The sequence below is a fragment of the Anarhichas minor genome, unplaced genomic scaffold (genome assembly GCF_050575085.1).
Source record: "Anarhichas minor isolate MPS153535 unplaced genomic scaffold, ASM5057508v1 ptg000106l, whole genome shotgun sequence".
In the NCBI taxonomy this organism is placed as follows: domain Eukaryota; kingdom Metazoa; phylum Chordata; class Actinopteri; order Perciformes; family Anarhichadidae; genus Anarhichas; species Anarhichas minor.
In genome coordinates, this window is record NW_027466552.1 from 95,589 (window position 1) to 113,668 (window position 18,080).

At 35.5% G+C, this 18,080-nt stretch overlaps 1 non-coding gene across 1 annotated transcript; it reads left to right on the forward strand.

Moving 5' to 3' along the window:
* Window positions 1–15,481: 15,481 nt before the first annotated feature.
* Window positions 15,482–15,600, forward strand: LOC142939715 (5S ribosomal RNA). Its single transcript, XR_012950128.1, has one exon. It is a non-coding gene; the product is annotated as a 5S ribosomal RNA (ribosomal RNA).
* The last annotated feature ends 2,480 nt before the right edge of the window (window positions 15,601–18,080 follow it).

Here is an 18,080-nt window from a genome sequence, read left to right on the forward strand (position 1 = left end):
GCTGCTGGTACTTTTAGTTACTACTATTGGTACTTTTAGTTACTGCTACTGGTACTTTTAGTTACTGCTACTGGTACTTTTAGTTACTGCTGCTGGAACTTTTGGTTAATACTACTGGTACTTTTGGTTACTGCTGCTGGTACTTTTAGTTACTGCTGCTGGTACTTTTAGTTACTGCTACTGGTACTTTTAGTTACTGCTACTGGTATTTTTATTTACTGCTAATGGTACTTTTGGTTAATACAACTGGTACTTTTGGTTACTGCTGCTGATACTTTTAGTTACTGCTCCTGGTACTTTTAGTTACTGCTACAGGTACTTTTAGTTACTGCTGCTGGTACTTTTTGTTCCTGCTACTGGTACTTTTAGTTACTACTACTGGTAGTTTTAGTTACTGCTAGTGGTATTTTAAGTTACTGCTACTGGTACTTTTAGTTACTGCTGCTGGTACTTTTAGTTACTGCAACTGGTACTTTTTAGTTACTGCTGCTGGTACTTTTAGTTACTGCAACTGGTACTTTTTAGTTACTGCTACTGGTACTTTTAGTTACTGCAGCTGGTACTTTTAGTTAGTGCAAGTGGTACGTTTAGTTACTGCTACTGGTATTTTTAGTTACTACTACTGGTACTTTTGGTTACTACTACTGATACTTTTAGTTACTGCTGCTGGTAATTTTAGTTACTGCTACTGGTACTTTTAGTAACTGGTACTTTTAGTTACTGCCACTGGCACTTTTAGTTACTGCTGCTGGCACTTTTAGTTACTGCCACTGGTACTTTTAGTTACTGCTACTGGTTCTTTTGGTTACTGCTGCTGGCACTTTTAGTTAGTGCTACTGGTACTTTTAGTTACTGCTACTGGTTCTTTTGGTTACTGCAACTGGTAGTTTTAGTTACTGCTGCTGGTACTGTTAGTTACTGCTGCTGGTATGTTTGGTTACTACTACTCATACTTTTAGTTCCTACTACTGGTACTTTTGGTTACTGCTACTGGTACTTTTAGTTACTGCTACTGGTACTTTTGGTTGCTGCTACTGGTACTTTTAGTTACTACTACTACTGGTACTTTTGGTTACTACTACTGGTACTTTTAGATACTGCTGCTGGTACTTTAAGTTACTGCTACTGGTACTTTTGGTTACTGCTACTGGTACTTTTAGTTACTGCTGCTGGTACTTTTAGTTACTGCAACTGGTACTTTTTAGTTACTGCTGCTGGTACTTTTAGTTACTGCAACTGGTACTTTTTAGTTACTGCTACTGGTACTTTTAGTTACTGCAGCTGGTACTTTTAGTTAGTGCAAGTGGTACGTTTAGTTACTGCTACTGATATTTTTAGTTACTACTACTGGTACTTTTGGTTACTGCTACTGGTACTTTTAGTTACTATTACTACAGGTACTTTTGGTTACTACTACTGATACTTTTAGTTACTGCTGCTGGTAATTTTAGTTACTGCTACTGGTACTTTTAGTAACTGGTACTTTTAGTTACTGCCACTGGCACTTTTAGTTACTGCTGCTGGCACTTTTAGTTACTGCCACTGGTACTTTTAGTTACTGCTACTGGTTCTTTTGGTTACTGCTGCTGGCACTTTTAGTTACTGCTACTGGTACTTTTAGTTACTGCTACTGGTTCTTTTGGTTACTGCAACTGGTAGTTTTAGTTACTGCTGCTGGTACTGTTAGTTACTGCTGCTGGTATGTTTGGTTACTACTACTCATACTTTTAGTTACTGCTGCTGGTACTTTTAGTTAGTGCAAGTGGTACGTTTAGTTACTGCTACTGGTATTTTTAGTTACTACTACTGGTACTTTTGGTCACGACTGGTACTTTTAGTTACCACTACTACTGGTACTTTTGGTTACTACTACTGGTACTTTTGGTTACTGCTACTGGTACTTTTGGTTACTGCTACTGGTACATTTTGTTACTGCTACTGGTACTTTAAGTTACTGCTGCTGGTACTTTAAGTTACTGCTACTGCTACTTTTAGTTACTGCTACTGGTACTTTTAGTTACTATTACGAGTACTTTTGGTTACTACTACTGGTACTTTTAGTTCCTGCTAATGGTACTTTTAGTTACTACTACTGGTAATTGTAGTTACTACTACTGGTACTTGTAGTTACTGCTAATGGTACTTTTAGTTACTGCTACTGGTACTTTTGGTTACTGCTAATGGTACTTTTATTTACTACTACTGGTACTTTTAGTTAGTACTATTGGTACTTTTGGTTACTGCTACTGGTACTTTTGGTTACTCCTACTGGTACTTTTAGTTACTACTACTAGTCATTTTGGTTACTCCTTCTGGTACTTTTAGTTACTGCTGCTGGTACTTTTAGTTACTGCTATTGGTACTTTTGGTTACTGCTAATGGTACTTTTAGTTACTGCTGCTGGTACTTTTAGTTAGTGCAAGTGGTACGTTTAGTTACTGCTACTGGTATTTTTAGTTAATTCTACTGGCACTTGTAGTTACTGCTGCTGGTACTTTTAGTTACTGCTACTGGTACTTTTAGTTACTACTATTGGTACTTTTAGTTACTGCTACTGGACTTTTAGTTACTGCTGCTGGTACTTTTGGTTAATACTACTGGTACTTTTGGTTACTGCTGCTGGTACTTTTAGTTACTGCTGCTGGTACTTTTAGTTACTGCTACTGGTACTTTTAGTTACTGCTGCTGATACCTTTAGTTACTATTGCTTGTACTTTTTGTTGCTATTACTGGTACTTTTAGTTACTGCTGCTGGTGCTTTTGGTTACTGCTGCTGGTACTTTTAGTTACTACTACTGCTACTTTTAGTTACTGCTACTGGCACTTTTAGTTACTGCTACTGCTACTTTAAGTTACTGTTACTGGTACTTTTGGTTACTACTACTGGTACTTTTGGTTACTACTACTGGTACTTTTGGTCACGACTGGTACTTTTAGTTACTGCTACTGGTACTTTTGGTTAATACTACTGGTACTTTTAGTTACTGTTGCTGATACTTTTAGTTACTGCTACTGGTACTTTTGGTTTCTGCTACTAGTACTTTTAGTTACTGCTGCTGATATTTTTAGTTACTGCTACTGGTACTTTTGGTTACTGCTACTGGTATTTTTAGTTACTGCTACTGGTACTTTTGGTTACTACTACTGGTACTTTTGGTTACTGCTGCTGGTACTTTTGGTTACTGCTGCTGGTACTTTTAGTTACTGCTGCTGGTACTTTTAGTTACTGCTACTGGTACTTTTAGTTACTGCTGCTGATACCTTTAGTTACTATTGCTTGTACTTTTTGTTACTATTACTGGTACTTTTAGTTACTGCTGCTGGTACTTTTAGTTACTACTGCTGGTGCTTTTGGTTACTGCTGCTGGTACTTTTAGTTACTACTACTGGTACTTTTAGTTACTGCTACTGGCACTTTTAGTTACTGCTACTGCTACTTTAACTTACTGTTTCTGGTACTTTTGGTTACTACTACTGGTACTTTTGGTTACTACTACTGGTACTTTTGGTCACGACTGGTACTTTTAGTTACTGCTACTGGTACTTTTGGTTAATACTACTGGTACTTTTAGTTACTGTTGCTGATACTTTTAGTTACTGCTACTGGTACTTTTGGTTACTGCTACTAGTACTTTTAGTTACTGCTTCTGGTACTTTTAGTTACTGCTGCTGGTATTTTTAGTTACTGCTACTGGTAATTTTGGTTACTACTACTGGTACTTTTGGTTACTGCTGCTGGTACTTTTAGTTACTGCTACTGGTACTTTTAGTTACTGCTGCTGGTATTTTTAGTTACTGCTACTGGTAATTTTGGTTACTACTACTGGTACTTTTAGTTACTGCTACATGTACTTTTAGTTACTGCTACTGGTATTTTTAGTTACTACTACTGGTACTTTTGGTTAGTGCGACTGGTACGTTTAGTTACTGCTGCTGGTACTTTTAATTACTGCTGCTGGTATGTTTGGTTACTACTACTCGTACTTTTAGTTCCTACTACTGGTACTTTTGGTTACTGCTACTGGTACTTTTGGTCACTACTACTGGTACTTTTGGTTACTGCTACTGGTACTTTTAGTTACTGCTGCTGGTACTTTTAGTTACCACTACTACTGGTACTTTTGGTTACTACTACTGGTACTTTTGGTTACTGCTACTGGTACTTTTGGTTACTGCTACTGGTACTTTTAGTTACTGCTACTGGTACATTTGGTTACTGCTACTGGTACTTTAAGTTACTGCTGCTGGTACTTTAAGTTACTGCTACTGCTACTTTTAGTTACTGCTACTGGTACTTTTAGTTACTGCTGCTGGCACTTTTAGTTACTGCTACTGGTACTTTTAGTTACTGCTACTGGTTCTTTTGGTTACTGCAACTGGTAGTTTTAGTTACTGCTGCTGGTACTGTTAGTTACTGCTGCTGGTATGTTTGGTTACTACTACTTGTACTTTTAGTTCCTACTACTGGTACTTTTGGTTACTGCTACTGGTACTTTTAGTTACTGCTACTGGTACTTTTGGTTGCTGCTACTGGTACTTTTAGTTACTACTACTACTGGTACTTTTGGTTACTACTACTGGTACTTTTAGATACTGCTGCTGGTACTTTAAGTTACTGCTACTGGTACTTTTGGTTACTGCTACTGGTACTTTTAGTTACTGCTGCTGGTACTTTTAGTTAGTGCAAGTGGTACGTTTAGTTACTGCTACTGGTATTTTTAGTTAATTATACTGGCACTTGTAGTTACTGCTGCTGGTACTTTTAGTTACTGCTACTGGTACTTTTGGTTGCTGCTACTGGTACTTTTAGTGACTACTACTACTGGTACTTTTAGTTACTACTACTGGTACTTTTAGTTACTGCTACTGGTACTTTTAGTTACTGCTACTGGTTCTTTTGGTTACTGCAACTGGTAGTTTTAGTTACTGCTGCTGGTACTGTTAGTTACTGCTGCTGGTATGTTTGGTTACTACTACTCGTACTTTTAGTTCCTACTACTGGTACTTTTGGTTACTGCTACTGGTACTTTTAGTTACTGCTACTGGTACTTTTGGTTGCTGCTACTGGTACTTTTAGTTACTACTACTACTGGTACTTTTGGTTACTACTACTGGTACTTTTAGATACTGCTGCTGGTACTTTAAGTTACTGCTACTGGTACTTTTGGTTACTGCTACTGGTACTTTTAGTTACTGCTACTGGTACTTTTAGTTACTACTACTGGTACTTTTGGTTACTACTACTGGTACTTTTAGATACTGCTGCTGGTACTTTAAGTTACTGCTACTGGTACTTTTGGTTACTGCTACTGGTACTTTTAGTTACTGCTGCTGGTACTTTTAGTTAGTGCAAGTGGTACGTTTAGTTACTGCTACTGGTATTTTTAGTTAATTCTACTGGCACTTGTAGTTACTGCTGCTGGTACTTTTAGTTACTGCTACTGGTACTTTTGGTTGCTGCTACTGGTACTTTTAGTTACTACTACTACTGGTACTTTTGGTTACTACTACTGGTACTTTTAGATACTGCTGCTGGTACTTTAAGTTACTGCTACTGGTACTTTTGGTTACTGCTACTGGTACTTTTAGTTACTGCTGCTGGTACTTTTAGTTAGTGCAAGTGGTACGTTTAGTTACTGCTACTGGTACTTTTAGTTACTGCTACTGGTACTTTTAGTTACTACTACTGGTACTTTTGGTTACTGCTGCTGGTACTTTTAGTTACTGCTGCTGGTACTTTTAGTTACTGCTACTGGTACTTTTAGTTACTGCTGCTGATACCTTTAGTTACTATTGCTTGTACTTTTTGTTACTATTACTGGTACTTTTAGTTACTGCTGCTGGTACTTTTAGTTACTGCTACTGGTACTTTTGGTTGCTGCTACTGGTACTTTTAGTTACTACTACTACTGGTACTTTTGGTTACTACTACTGGTACTTTTAGATACTGCTGCTGGTACTTTAAGTTACTGCTACTGGTACTTTTGGTTACTGGTACTGGTACTTTCAGTTACTGCTACTGGTACTTTTAGTTACTACTACTGGTACTTTTGGTTACTACTACTGGTACTTTTAGATACTGCTGCTGGTACTTTAAGTTACTGCTACTGGTACTTTTGGTTACTGCTACTGGTACTTTTAGTTACTGCTGCTGGTACTTTTAGTTAGTGCAAGTGGTACGTTTAGTTACTGCTACTGGTATTTTTAGTTAATTCTACTGGCACTTGTAGTTACTGCTGCTGGTACTTTTAGTTATTGCTACTGGTACTTTTAGTTACTACTACTGGTACTTTTGGTTACTGCTGCTGGTACTTTTAGTTACTGCTGCTGGTACTTTTAGTTACTGCTACTGGTACTTTTAGTTACTGCTGCTGATACCTTTAGTTACTATTGCTTGTACTTTTTGTTACTATTACTGGTACTTTTAGTTACTGCTGCTGGTACTTTTAGTTACTACTACTGGTGCTTTTGGTTACTGCTGCTGGTACTTTTAGTTACTACTACTGGTACTTTTAGTTACTGCTACTGGCACTTTTAGTTACTGCTACTGCTACTTTAAGTTACTGTTACTGGTACTTTTGGTTACTACTACTGGTACTTTTGGTTACTACTACTGGTACTTTTGGTCACGACTGGCACTTTTAGTTACTGCTACTGGTACTTTTGGTTAATACCACTGGTACTTTTAGTTACTGTTGCTGATACTTTTAGTTACTGCTACTGGTACTTTTGGTTACTGCTACTAGTACTTTTAGTTACTGCTGCTGATATTTTTAGTTACTGCTACTGGTACTTTTGGTTACTGCTACTGGTACTTTTAGTTACTACTACTACTGGTACTTTTGGTTACTACTACTGGTACTTTTGGTTACTGCTACTGGTACTTTTGGTTACTGCTACTGGTACTTTTAGTTACTGCTACTGGTACATTTGGTTACTGCTACTGGTACTTTAAGTTACTGCTGCTGGTACTTTTGGTTAATACTACTGGTACTTTTAGTTACTGTTGCTGATACTTTTAGTTACTGCTTCTGGTACTTTTGGTTTCTGCTACTAGTACTTTTAGTTACTGCTGCTGATATTTTTAGTTACTGCTACTGGTACTTTTGGTTACTGCTACTGATATTTTTAGTTACTGCTACTGGTACTTTTGGTTACTACTACTGGTACTTTTGGTTACTGCTGCTGGTACTTTTGGTTACTGCTGCTGGTACTTTTAGTTACTGCTGCTGGTACTTTTAGTTACTGCTACTGGTACTTTTAGTTACTGCTGCTGATACCTTTAGTTACTATTGCTTGTACTTTTTGTTACTATTACTGGTACTTTTAGTTACTGCTGCTGGTACTTTTAGTTACTACTACTGGTGCTTTTGGTTACTGCTGCTGGTACTTTTAGTTACCACTACTACTGGTACTTTTGGTTACTACTACTGGTACTTTTGGTTACTGCTACTGGTACTTTTGGTTACTGCTACTGGTACTTTTAGTTACTGCTACTGGTACATTTGGTTACTGCTACTGGTACTTTAAGTTACTGCTGCTGGTACTTTAAGTTACTGCTACTGCTACTTTTAGTTACTGCTACTGGTACTTTTAGTTAATTCTACTGGCACTTGTAGTTACTGCTGCTGGTACTTTTAGTTACTACTATTGGTACTTTTAGTTACTGCTACTGGTACTTTTAGTTACTGCTACTGGTACTTTTAGTTACTGCTGCTGGAACTTTTGGTTAATACTACTGGTACTTTTGGTTACTGCTGCTGGTACTTTTAGTTACTACTACTGGTAGTTTTAGTTACTGCTAGTGGTATTTTAAGTTACTGCTACTGGTACTTTTAGTTACTGCTGCTGGTACTTTTAGTTACTGCAACTGGTACTTTTTAGTTACTGCTGCTGGTACTTTTAGTTACTGCAACTGGTACTTTTTAGTTACTGCTACTGGTACTTTTAGTTACTGCAGCTGGTACTTTTAGTTAGTGCAAGTGGTACGTTTAGTTACTGCTACTGGTATTTTTAGTTACTACTACTGGTACTTTTGGTTACTGCTACTGGTACTTTTAGTTACTATTACTACAGGTACTTTTGGTTACTACTACTGATACTTTTAGTTACTGCTGCTGGTAATTTTAGTTACTGCTACTGGTACTTTTAGTAACTGGTACTTTTAGTTACTGCCACTGGCACTTTTAGTTACTGCTGCTGGCACTTTTAGTTACTGCCACTGGTACTTTTAGTTACTGCTACTGGTTCTTTTGGTTACTGCTGCTGGCACTTTTAGTTACTGCTACTGGTACTTTTAGTTACTGCTACTGGTTCTTTTGGTTACTGCAACTGGTAGTTTTAGTTACTGCTGCTGGTACAGTTAGTTACTGCTGCTGGTATGTTTGGTTACTACTACTCATACTTTTAGTTCCTACTACTGGTACTTTTGGTTACTGCTACTGGTACTTTTAGTTACTGCTACTGGTACTTTTGGTTGCTGCTACTGGTACTTTTAGTTACTACTACTACTGGTACTTTTGGTTACTACTACTGGTACTTTTAGATACTGCTGCTGGTACTTTAAGTTACTGCTACTGGTACTTTTGGTTACTGCTACTGGTACTTTTAGTTACTGCTGCTGGTACTTTTAGTTACTGCAACTGGTACTTTTTAGTTACTGCTGCTGGTACTTTTAGTTACTGCAACTGGTACTTTTTAGTTACTGCTACTGGTACTTTTAGTTACTGCAGCTGGTACTTTTAGTTAGTGCAAGTGGTACGTTTAGTTACTGCTACTGGTATTTTTAGTTACTACTACTGGTACTTTTGGTTACTGCTACTGGTACTTTTAGTTACTATTACTACAGGTACTTTTGGTTACTACTACTGATACTTTTAGTTACTGCTGCTGGTAATTTTAGTTACTGCTACTGGTACTTTTAGTAACTGGTACTTTTAGTTACTGCCACTGGCACTTTTAGTTACTGCTGCTGGCACTTTTAGTTACTGCCACTGGTACTTTTAGTTACTGCTACTGGTTCTTTTGGTTACTGCTGCTGGCACTTTTAGTTACTGCTACTGGTACTTTTAGTTACTGCTACTGGTACTTTTGGTTAATACTACTGGTACTTTTAGTTACTGTTGCTGATACTTTTAGTTACTGCTACTGGTACTTTTGGTTACTGCTACTAGTACTTTTAGTTACTGCTGCTGATATTTTTAGTTACTGCTACTGGTACTTTTGGTTACTGCTACTGGTATTTTTAGTTACTGCTACTGGTACTTTTGGTTACTACTGCTGGTACTTTTGGTTACTGCTGCTGGTACTTTTAGTTACTGCTACTGGTACTATTAGTTACTGCTACTGGTATTTTTAGTTACTGCTACTGGTAATTTTGGTTAGTGCGACTGGTACGTTTAGTTACTGCTGCTGGTACTTTTAATTACTGCTGCTGGTACTTTTAGTTACTGCTACTGGTACTTTTGGTCACTACTACTGGTACTTTTGGTTACTGCTACTGGTACTTTTAGTTACTGCTGCTGGTACTTTTAGTTACCACTACTACTGGTACTTTTGGTTACTACTACTGGTACTTTTGGTTACTGCTACTGGTACTTTTGGTTACTGCTACTGGTACTTTTAGTTACTGCTACTGGTACATTTGGTTACTGCTACTGGTACTTTAAGTTACTGCTGCTGGTACTTTTGGTTAATACTACTGGTACTTTTAGTTACTGCTGCTGATATTTTTAGTTACTGCTACTGGTACTTTTGGTTACTGCTACTGGTATTTTTAGTTACTGCTACTGGTACTTTTGGTTACTACTACTGGTACTTTTGGTTACTGCTGCTGGTACTTTTGGCTACTGCTGCTGGTACTTTTAGTTACTGCTGCTGGTACTTTAAGTTACTGCTACTGCTACTTTTAGTTACTGCTGCTGATATTTTTAGTTACTGCTGCTGGCACTTTTAGTTACTGCCACTGGTACTTTTAGTTACTGCTACTGGTTCTTTTGGTTACTGCTGCTGGCACTTTTAGTTACTGCTACTGGTACTTTTAGTTACTGCTACTGGTTCTTTTGGTTACTGCAACTGGTAGTTTTAGTTACTGCTGCTGGTACTGTTAGTTACTGCTGCTGGTATGTTTGGTTACTACTACTCGTACTTTTAGTTCCTACTACTGGTACTTTTGGTTACTGCTACTGGTACTTTTAGTTACTGCTACTGGTACTTTTAGTTACTACTACTACTGGTACTTTTGGTTACTACTACTGGTACTTTTAGATACTGCTGCTGGTACTTTAAGTTACTGCTACTGGTACTTTTGGTTACTGCTACTGGTACTTTTAGTTACTGCTGCTGGTACTTTTAGTTAGTGCAAGTGGTACGTTTAGTTACTGCTACTGGTATTTTTAGTTACTACTACTGGTACTTTTGGTCACGACTGGTACTTTTAGTTACTGCTACTGGTACTTTAGGTTAATACTACTGGTACTTTTAGTTACTGTTGCTGATACTTTTAGTTACTGCTACTGGTACTTTTGGTTACTGCTACTAGTACTTTTAGTTACTGCTGCTGATATTTTTAGTTACTGCTACTGGTACTTTTGGTTACTGCTACTGGTATTTTTAGTTACTGCTACTGGTACTTTTGGTTACTACTACTGGTACTTTTGGTTACTGCTGCTGGTACTTTTAGTTACTGCTACTGGTACTTTTAGTTACTGCTACTGGTACATTTGGTTACTGCTACTGGTACTTTAAGTTACTGCTGCTGGTACTTTTGGTTAATACTACTGGTACTTTTAGTTACTGTTGCTGATACTTTTAGTTACTGCTACTGGTACTTTTGGTTTCTGCTACTAGTACTTTTAGTTACTGCTGCTGATATTTTTAGTTACTGCTACTGGTACTTTTGGTTACTGCTACTGGTATTTTTAGTTACTGCTACTGGTACTTTTGGTTACTACTACTGGTACTTTTGGTTACTGCTGCTGGTACTTTTGGTTACTGCTGCTGGTACTTTTAGTTACTGCTGCTGGTACTTTAAGTTACTGCTACTGCTACTTTTAGTTACTGCTGCTGATATTTTTAGTTACTGCTGCTGGCACTTTTAGTTACTGCCACTGGTACTTTTAGTTACTGCTACTGGTTCTTTTGGTTACTGCTGCTGGCACTTTTAGTTACTGCTACTGGTACTTTTAGTTACTGCTACTGGTTCTTTTGGTTACTGCAACTGGTAGTTTTAGTTACTGCTGCTGGTACTGTTAGTTACTGCTGCTGGTATGTTTGGTTACTACTACTCGTACTTTTAGTTCCTACTACTGCTACTTTTAGTTACTGCTGCTGATATTTTTAGTTACTGCTGCTGGCACTTTTAGTTACTGCCACTGGTACTTTTAGTTACTGCTACTGGTTCTTTTGGTTACTGCTGCTGGCACTTTTAGTTACTGCTACTGGTACTTTTAGTTACTGCTACTGGTTCTTTTGGTTACTGCAACTGGTAGTTTTAGTTACTGCTGCTGGTACTGTTAGTTACTGCTGCTGGTATGTTTGGTTACTACTACTCATACTTTTAGTTCCTACTACTGGTACTTTTGGTTACTGCTACTGGTACTTTTAGTTACTGCTACTGGTACTTTTGGTTGCTGCTACTGGTACTTTTAGTTACTACTACTACTGGTACTTTTGGTTACTACTACTGGTACTTTTAGATACTGCTGCTGGTACTTTAAGTTACTGCTACTGGTACTTTTGGTTACTGCTACTGGTACTTTTAGTTACTGCTGCTGGTACTTTTAGTTAGTGCAAGTGGTACGTTTAGTTACTGCTACTGGTATTTTTAGTTACTACTACTGGTACTTTTGGTCACGACTGGTACTTTTAGTTACTGCTACTGGTACTTTAGGTTAATACTACTGGTACTTTTAGTTACTGTTGCTGATACTTTTAGTTACTGCTACTGGTACTTTTAGTTACTGCTACTAGTACTTTTAGTTACTGCTGCTGATATTTTTAGTTACTGCTACTGGTACTTTTGGTTACTTCTACTGGTATTTTTAGTTACTGCTACTGGTACTTTTGGTTACTACTACTGGTACTTTTGGTTACTGCTGCTGGTACTTTTAGTTACTGCTACTGGTACTTTTAGTTACTGCTACTGGTACATTTGGTTACTGCTACTGGTACTTTAAGTTACTGCTGCTGGTACTTTTGGTTAATACTACTGGTACTTTTAGTTACTGTTGCTGATACTTTTAGTTACTGCTACTGGTACTTTTGGTTTCTGCTACTAGTACTTTTAGTTACTGCTGCTGATATTTTTAGTTACTGCTACTGGTACTTTTGGTTACTGCTACTGGTATTTTTAGTTACTGCAACTGGTACTTTTGGTTACTACTACTGGTACTTTTGGTTACTGCTGCTGGTACTTTTAGTTACTGCTACTGGTACTTTTAGTTACTGCTACTGGTATTTTTAGTTACTGCTACTGGTAATTTTGGTTACTACTACTGGTACTTTTAGTTACTGCTACATGTACTTTTAGTTACTGCTACTGGTATTTTTAGTTACTACTACTGGTACTTTTGGTTAGTGCGACTGGTACGTTTAGTTACTGCTGCTGGTACTTTTAATTACTGCTGCTGGTACTTTTAGTTACTGCTACTGGTACTTTTGGTCACTACTACTGGTACTTTTGGTTAATGCTACTGGTACTTTTAGTTACTGCTGCTGGTACTTTTAGTTACCACTACTACTGGTACTTTTGGTTACTACTACTGGTACTTTTGGTTACTGCTACTGGTACATTTGGTTACTGCTACTGGTACTTTAAGTTACTGCTGCTGGTACTTTAAGTTACTGCTACTGCTACTTTTAGTTACTGCTACTGGTACTTTTAGTTACTATTACTAGTACTTTTGGTTACTACTACTGGTACTTTTAGTTCCTGCTAATGGTACTTTTAGTTACTACTACTGGTAATTGTAGTTACTACTACTGGTACTTGTAGTTACTGCTAATGGTACTTTTAGTTACTGCTACTGGTACTTTTGGTTACTGCTAATGGTACTTTTAGTTACTACTACTGGTACTTGTGGTTACTACTACTGGTACTTGTAGTTACTGCTAATGATACTTTTAGTTACTACTACTGGTACTTGTAGTTACTGCTACTGGTACTTTTGGTTACTGCTAATGGTACTTTTAGTTACTACTACTGGTACTTTTATTTACTACTACTGGTACTTTTAGTTAATACTATTGGTACTTTTGGTTACTGCTACTGGTACTTTTGGTTACTCCTACTGGTACTTTTAGTTACTACTACTAGTCATTTTGGTTACTCCTTCTGGCACTTTTAGTTACTGCTATTGGTACTTTTGGTTACTGCTAATGGTACTTTTAGTTTCTGCTACTGGTATTTTTAATTACTGCTACTGGTACTTTTAGTTACTACTACTGGTACTTTTAGTTAATGCTGCTGGTACTTTTAGTTACTACTATTGGTACTTTTGGTTACTGCTAATGGTACTTTTAGTTACTACTACTGGTACTTTTAGTTACTGCTACTGGCACTTTTAGTTACTGCTACTGCTACTTTAAGTTACTGTTACTGGTACTTTTGGTTACTACTACTGGTACTTTTGGTTACTACTACTGGTACTTTTGGTCACGACTGGTACTTTTAGTTACTGCTACTGGTACTTTTGGTTAATACTACTGGTACTTTTAGTTACTGTTGCTGATACTTTTAGTTACTGCTACTGGTACTTTTGGTTACTGCTACTGGTATTTTTATTTACTGCTAATGGTACTTTTGGTTAATACTACTGGTACTTTTGGTTACTGCTGCTGGTACTTTTAGTTACTGCTACTGGTACTTTTAGTTACTGCTACTGGTATTTTTAGTTACTGCTACTGGTACGTTTGGTTACTACTACTGGTACTTTTAGTTACTGCTACATGTACTTTTAGTTACTGCTACTGGTATTTTTAGTTACTACTACTGGTACTTTTGGTTAGTGCGACTGGTACGTTTAGTTACTGCTGCTGGTACTTTTAATTACTGCTGCTGGTACTTTTAGTTACTGCTACTGGTACTTTTGGTCACTACTACTGGTACTTTTGGTTACTGCTGCTGGTACTTTTAGTTAGTGCAAGTGGTACGTTTAGTTACTGCTACTGGCATTTTTAGTTAATTCTACTGGCACTTGTAGTTACTGCTGCTGGTACTTTTAGTTACTGCTACTGGTACTTTTAGTTACTACTATTGGTACTTTTAGTTACTGCTACTGGACTTTTAGTTACTGCTGCTGGTACTTTTGGTTAATACTACTGGTACTTTTGGTTACTGCTGCTGGTACTTTTAGTTACTGCTGCTGGTACTTTTAGTTACTGCTGCTGATACCTTTAGTTACTATTGCTTGTACTTTTTGTTGCTATTACTGGTACTTTTAGTTACTGCTACTGGTACTTTTAGTTACTACTACTGGTACTTTTAGATACTACTACTAGTAATTTTGGTTACTGCGACTGGTACTTTTAGTTACTGCTACTGGTACTTTTGGTTACTACTACTGGTACTTTTAGTTACTGCTACTGGTGCTTTTGGTTACTGCTACTGGTACTTTTAGTTACTACTTTTGGTTACTTCTACTGGCACTTTTAGTTCTTGCTACTGGTACTTTTAGTTACTTCTACTGGTACTTTTAGTTACTGCTACTGGTACTTTTAGTTACTGCTGCTGGTACTTTTAGTTACTACTACTGGTACTTTTGGTTACTACTACTGGTACTTTTAGTTACTACTACTAGTAATTTTGGTTGCTGCTACTGGTACTTTTGGTTACTGCTACTGGTACTTTTAGTTACTGCTACTGGTACTTTTGGTTTCTGCTGCTGGTACTTTTGGTTACTGCTACTGGTACTTTTAGTTACTACTTTTAGTTACTACTACTGGTACTTTTGGTTACTACTACTGGTACTTTTAGTTACTGCTACTGGTACTTTTGGTTACTACTGCTGGTACTTTTAGTTACTGCTACTGGCACTTTTGGTTACTACTACTGGTACTTTCAGTTACTGCTGCTGGTACTTTCAGTTACTGCTACTGCTACTTTTAGTTACTGCTACTGGTACTTTTGGTTTCTGCTACTCGTACTTTTAGTTACTGGTACTTTTAGGAGTCGGGCCTGGTTAGTACTTGGATGGGAGACCGCCTGGGAATACCAGGTGCTGTAAGTTTTTTCACTTCTCTCTCCAAAAGGCAGAGGACACTGCTGCTTTTTCACTTGAGAAATATGTGAGAAACAGGCAAGATTGAAGAAGAGATGCATACAAAGATGTGGGTAACGGTAAAAAGGGAAACAGAATCAATCAATATATCAATATTTTCTTATTATTGGAATGTTAATTAATGAACTGGTTTAGTTTCGTTAACGTTTTAATATTGACCTACTGTTGTAGGTTTTAAAGAACTATGTGTTGGAGACAAACTTGCTTACGGCCATACCTCTCTGTTCGCGCCTGATCTCGTCCGATCTGGGAAGCTAAGCAGAGTCGGGCCTGATTAGTACTTGGATGGGAGACCGCCTGGGAATACCAGGTGCTGTAAGTTTTTTCACTTCTCTCTCCAAAAGGCAGAGGACACTGCTGCTTTTTCACTTGAGAAATATGTGAGAAAAAGGCAAGATTGAAGAAGAGATGCATACAAAGATGTGGGTAACGGTAAAAAGGGAAACGGAATCAATCAATATATCAATATTTTCTTATTATTGGAATGTTAATTAATGAACTGGTTTAGTTTCGTTAGAATGTTTGAATCGCTCTTCCTGTTCACGCTCTCTTCATGCTCGCTCTATCTGTTCACGCTCTCTTCACGATTCAAACATTCTAAAAACGATTCAAACATTCTAAAAAAGATTCAAACATTCTAAAAACGATTCAAACATTCTAAAAAACATTCAAACATTCTAAAAACGATTCAAACATTCTTAAAAGATTCAAACATTCTAAAAAGATTCAAACATTCTAAAAACGATTCAAACATTCTAAAAAATTCTAAAAAAGATTCAAACATTCTAAAAACGATTCAAACATTCTAAAAAACATTCAAACATTCTAAAAACGATTCAAACATTCTAAAAAGATTCAAACATTCTAAAAACGATTCAAACATTCTAAAAAGATTCAAACAGTCTAAAAAAGATTCAAACATTCTAAAAAATTCTAAAAAAGATTCAAACATTCTAAAAAAGATTCAAACATTCTAAAAACGATTCAAACATTCTAAAAAGATTCAAACATTCTAAAAAGATTCAAACATTCTAAAAACGATTCAAACATTCTAAAAACGATTCAAACATTCTAAAAACGATTCAAACATTCTAAAAAGATTCAAACATTCTAAAAACATTTCAAACATTCTAAAAACGATTCAAACATTCTAAAACGATTCAAACATTCTAAAAAGATTCAAACATTCTAAAAATGATTCAAACATTCTAAAAAATTCTAAAAACGATTCAATTATTATAAAAACGATTCAAACATTCTAAAAAAGATTCAAACATTCTAAAAAAGATTCAAACATTCTAAAAAATTCTAAAAAAGATTCAAACATTCTAAAAAGATTCAAACATTCTAAAAACGATTCAAACATTCTAAAAAAGATTCAAACATTCTAAAAAAGATTCAAACATTCTAAAAACGATTCAAACATTCTAAAAAGATTCAAACATTCTAAAAACGATTCAAACATTCTAAAATGAGATTCAAACATTCTAAAATAAGATTCAAACATTCTAAAATAAGATTCAAACATTCCAAAAAATTCTAAAAAAGATTCAAACATTCTAAAAACGATTCAAACATTATAAAAAAGATTCAAACATTATAAAAAATTCTAAAAAAGATTCAAACATTCTAAAAAGATTCAAACATTCTAAAACAAATTAGAAACATTTGTAGAATGTTTGAATCTTTTTAGAATGTTTGAATCGTTTTTAGAATGTTTGAATCTTTTTTAGAATGTTTGAATCCTTTTAGAATGTTTGAATCTTTTTTAGAATGTTTGAATCTTTTTAGAATGTTTGAATAATTTTTTGAATGTTTGAATCTTTTTTAGAATGTTTGAATCATTTTTAGAATTTTTAAGAATGTTTGAATCATTTTTAGAATGTTTGAATCTTTTTTAGAATGTTTGAATCTTTTTAGAATGTTTGAATCTTTTTTAGAATGTTTGAATCTTTTTAGAATGTTTGAATCTTTTTAGAATGTTTGAATCTTTTTTAGGAATGTTTGAATCTTTTTAGAATGTTTGAATCTTTTTTAGAATTTTTTAGAATGTTTGAATCGTTTTTAGAATGTTTGAATCTTTTTTAGAATGTTTGAATCGTTTTAGAATGTTTGAATCGTTTTTAGAATGTTTGAATCGTTTTTAGAATGTTTGAATCTTTTTAGAATGTTTGAATCGTTTTTAGAATGTTTGAATCTTTTTAGAATGTTTGAATCGTTTTTAGAATGTTTGAATCGTTTTAGAATGTTTGAATCATTTTTAGAATTTTTAAGAATGTTTGAATCATTTTTAGAATGTTTGAATCTTTTTTAGAATGTTTGAATCATTTTTAGAATGTTTGAATCGTTTTTAGAATGTTTGAATCGTTTTAAGAATGTTTGAATCCTTTTAGAATGTTTGAATCTTTTTAGAATGTTTGAATCGTTTTTAGAATGTTTGAATCTTTTTAGAATGTTTGAATAATTTTTTGAATGTTTGAATCTTTTTTAGAATGTTTGAATCATTTTTAGAATTTTTAAGAATGTTTGAATCATTTTTAGAATGTTTGAATCTTTTTTAGAATGTTTGAATCTTTTTAGAATGTTTGAATCTTTTTTAGAATGTTTGAATCTTTTTAGAATGTTTGAATCTTTTTAGAATGTTTGAATCTTTTTTAGGAATGTTTGAATCTTTTTAGAATGTTTGAATCGTTTTTAGAATGTTTGAATCGTTTTAGAATTTTTAAGAATGTTTGAATCATTTTTAGAATGTTTGAATCATTTTTAGAATGTTTGAATCGTTTTTAGAATGTTTGAATCTTT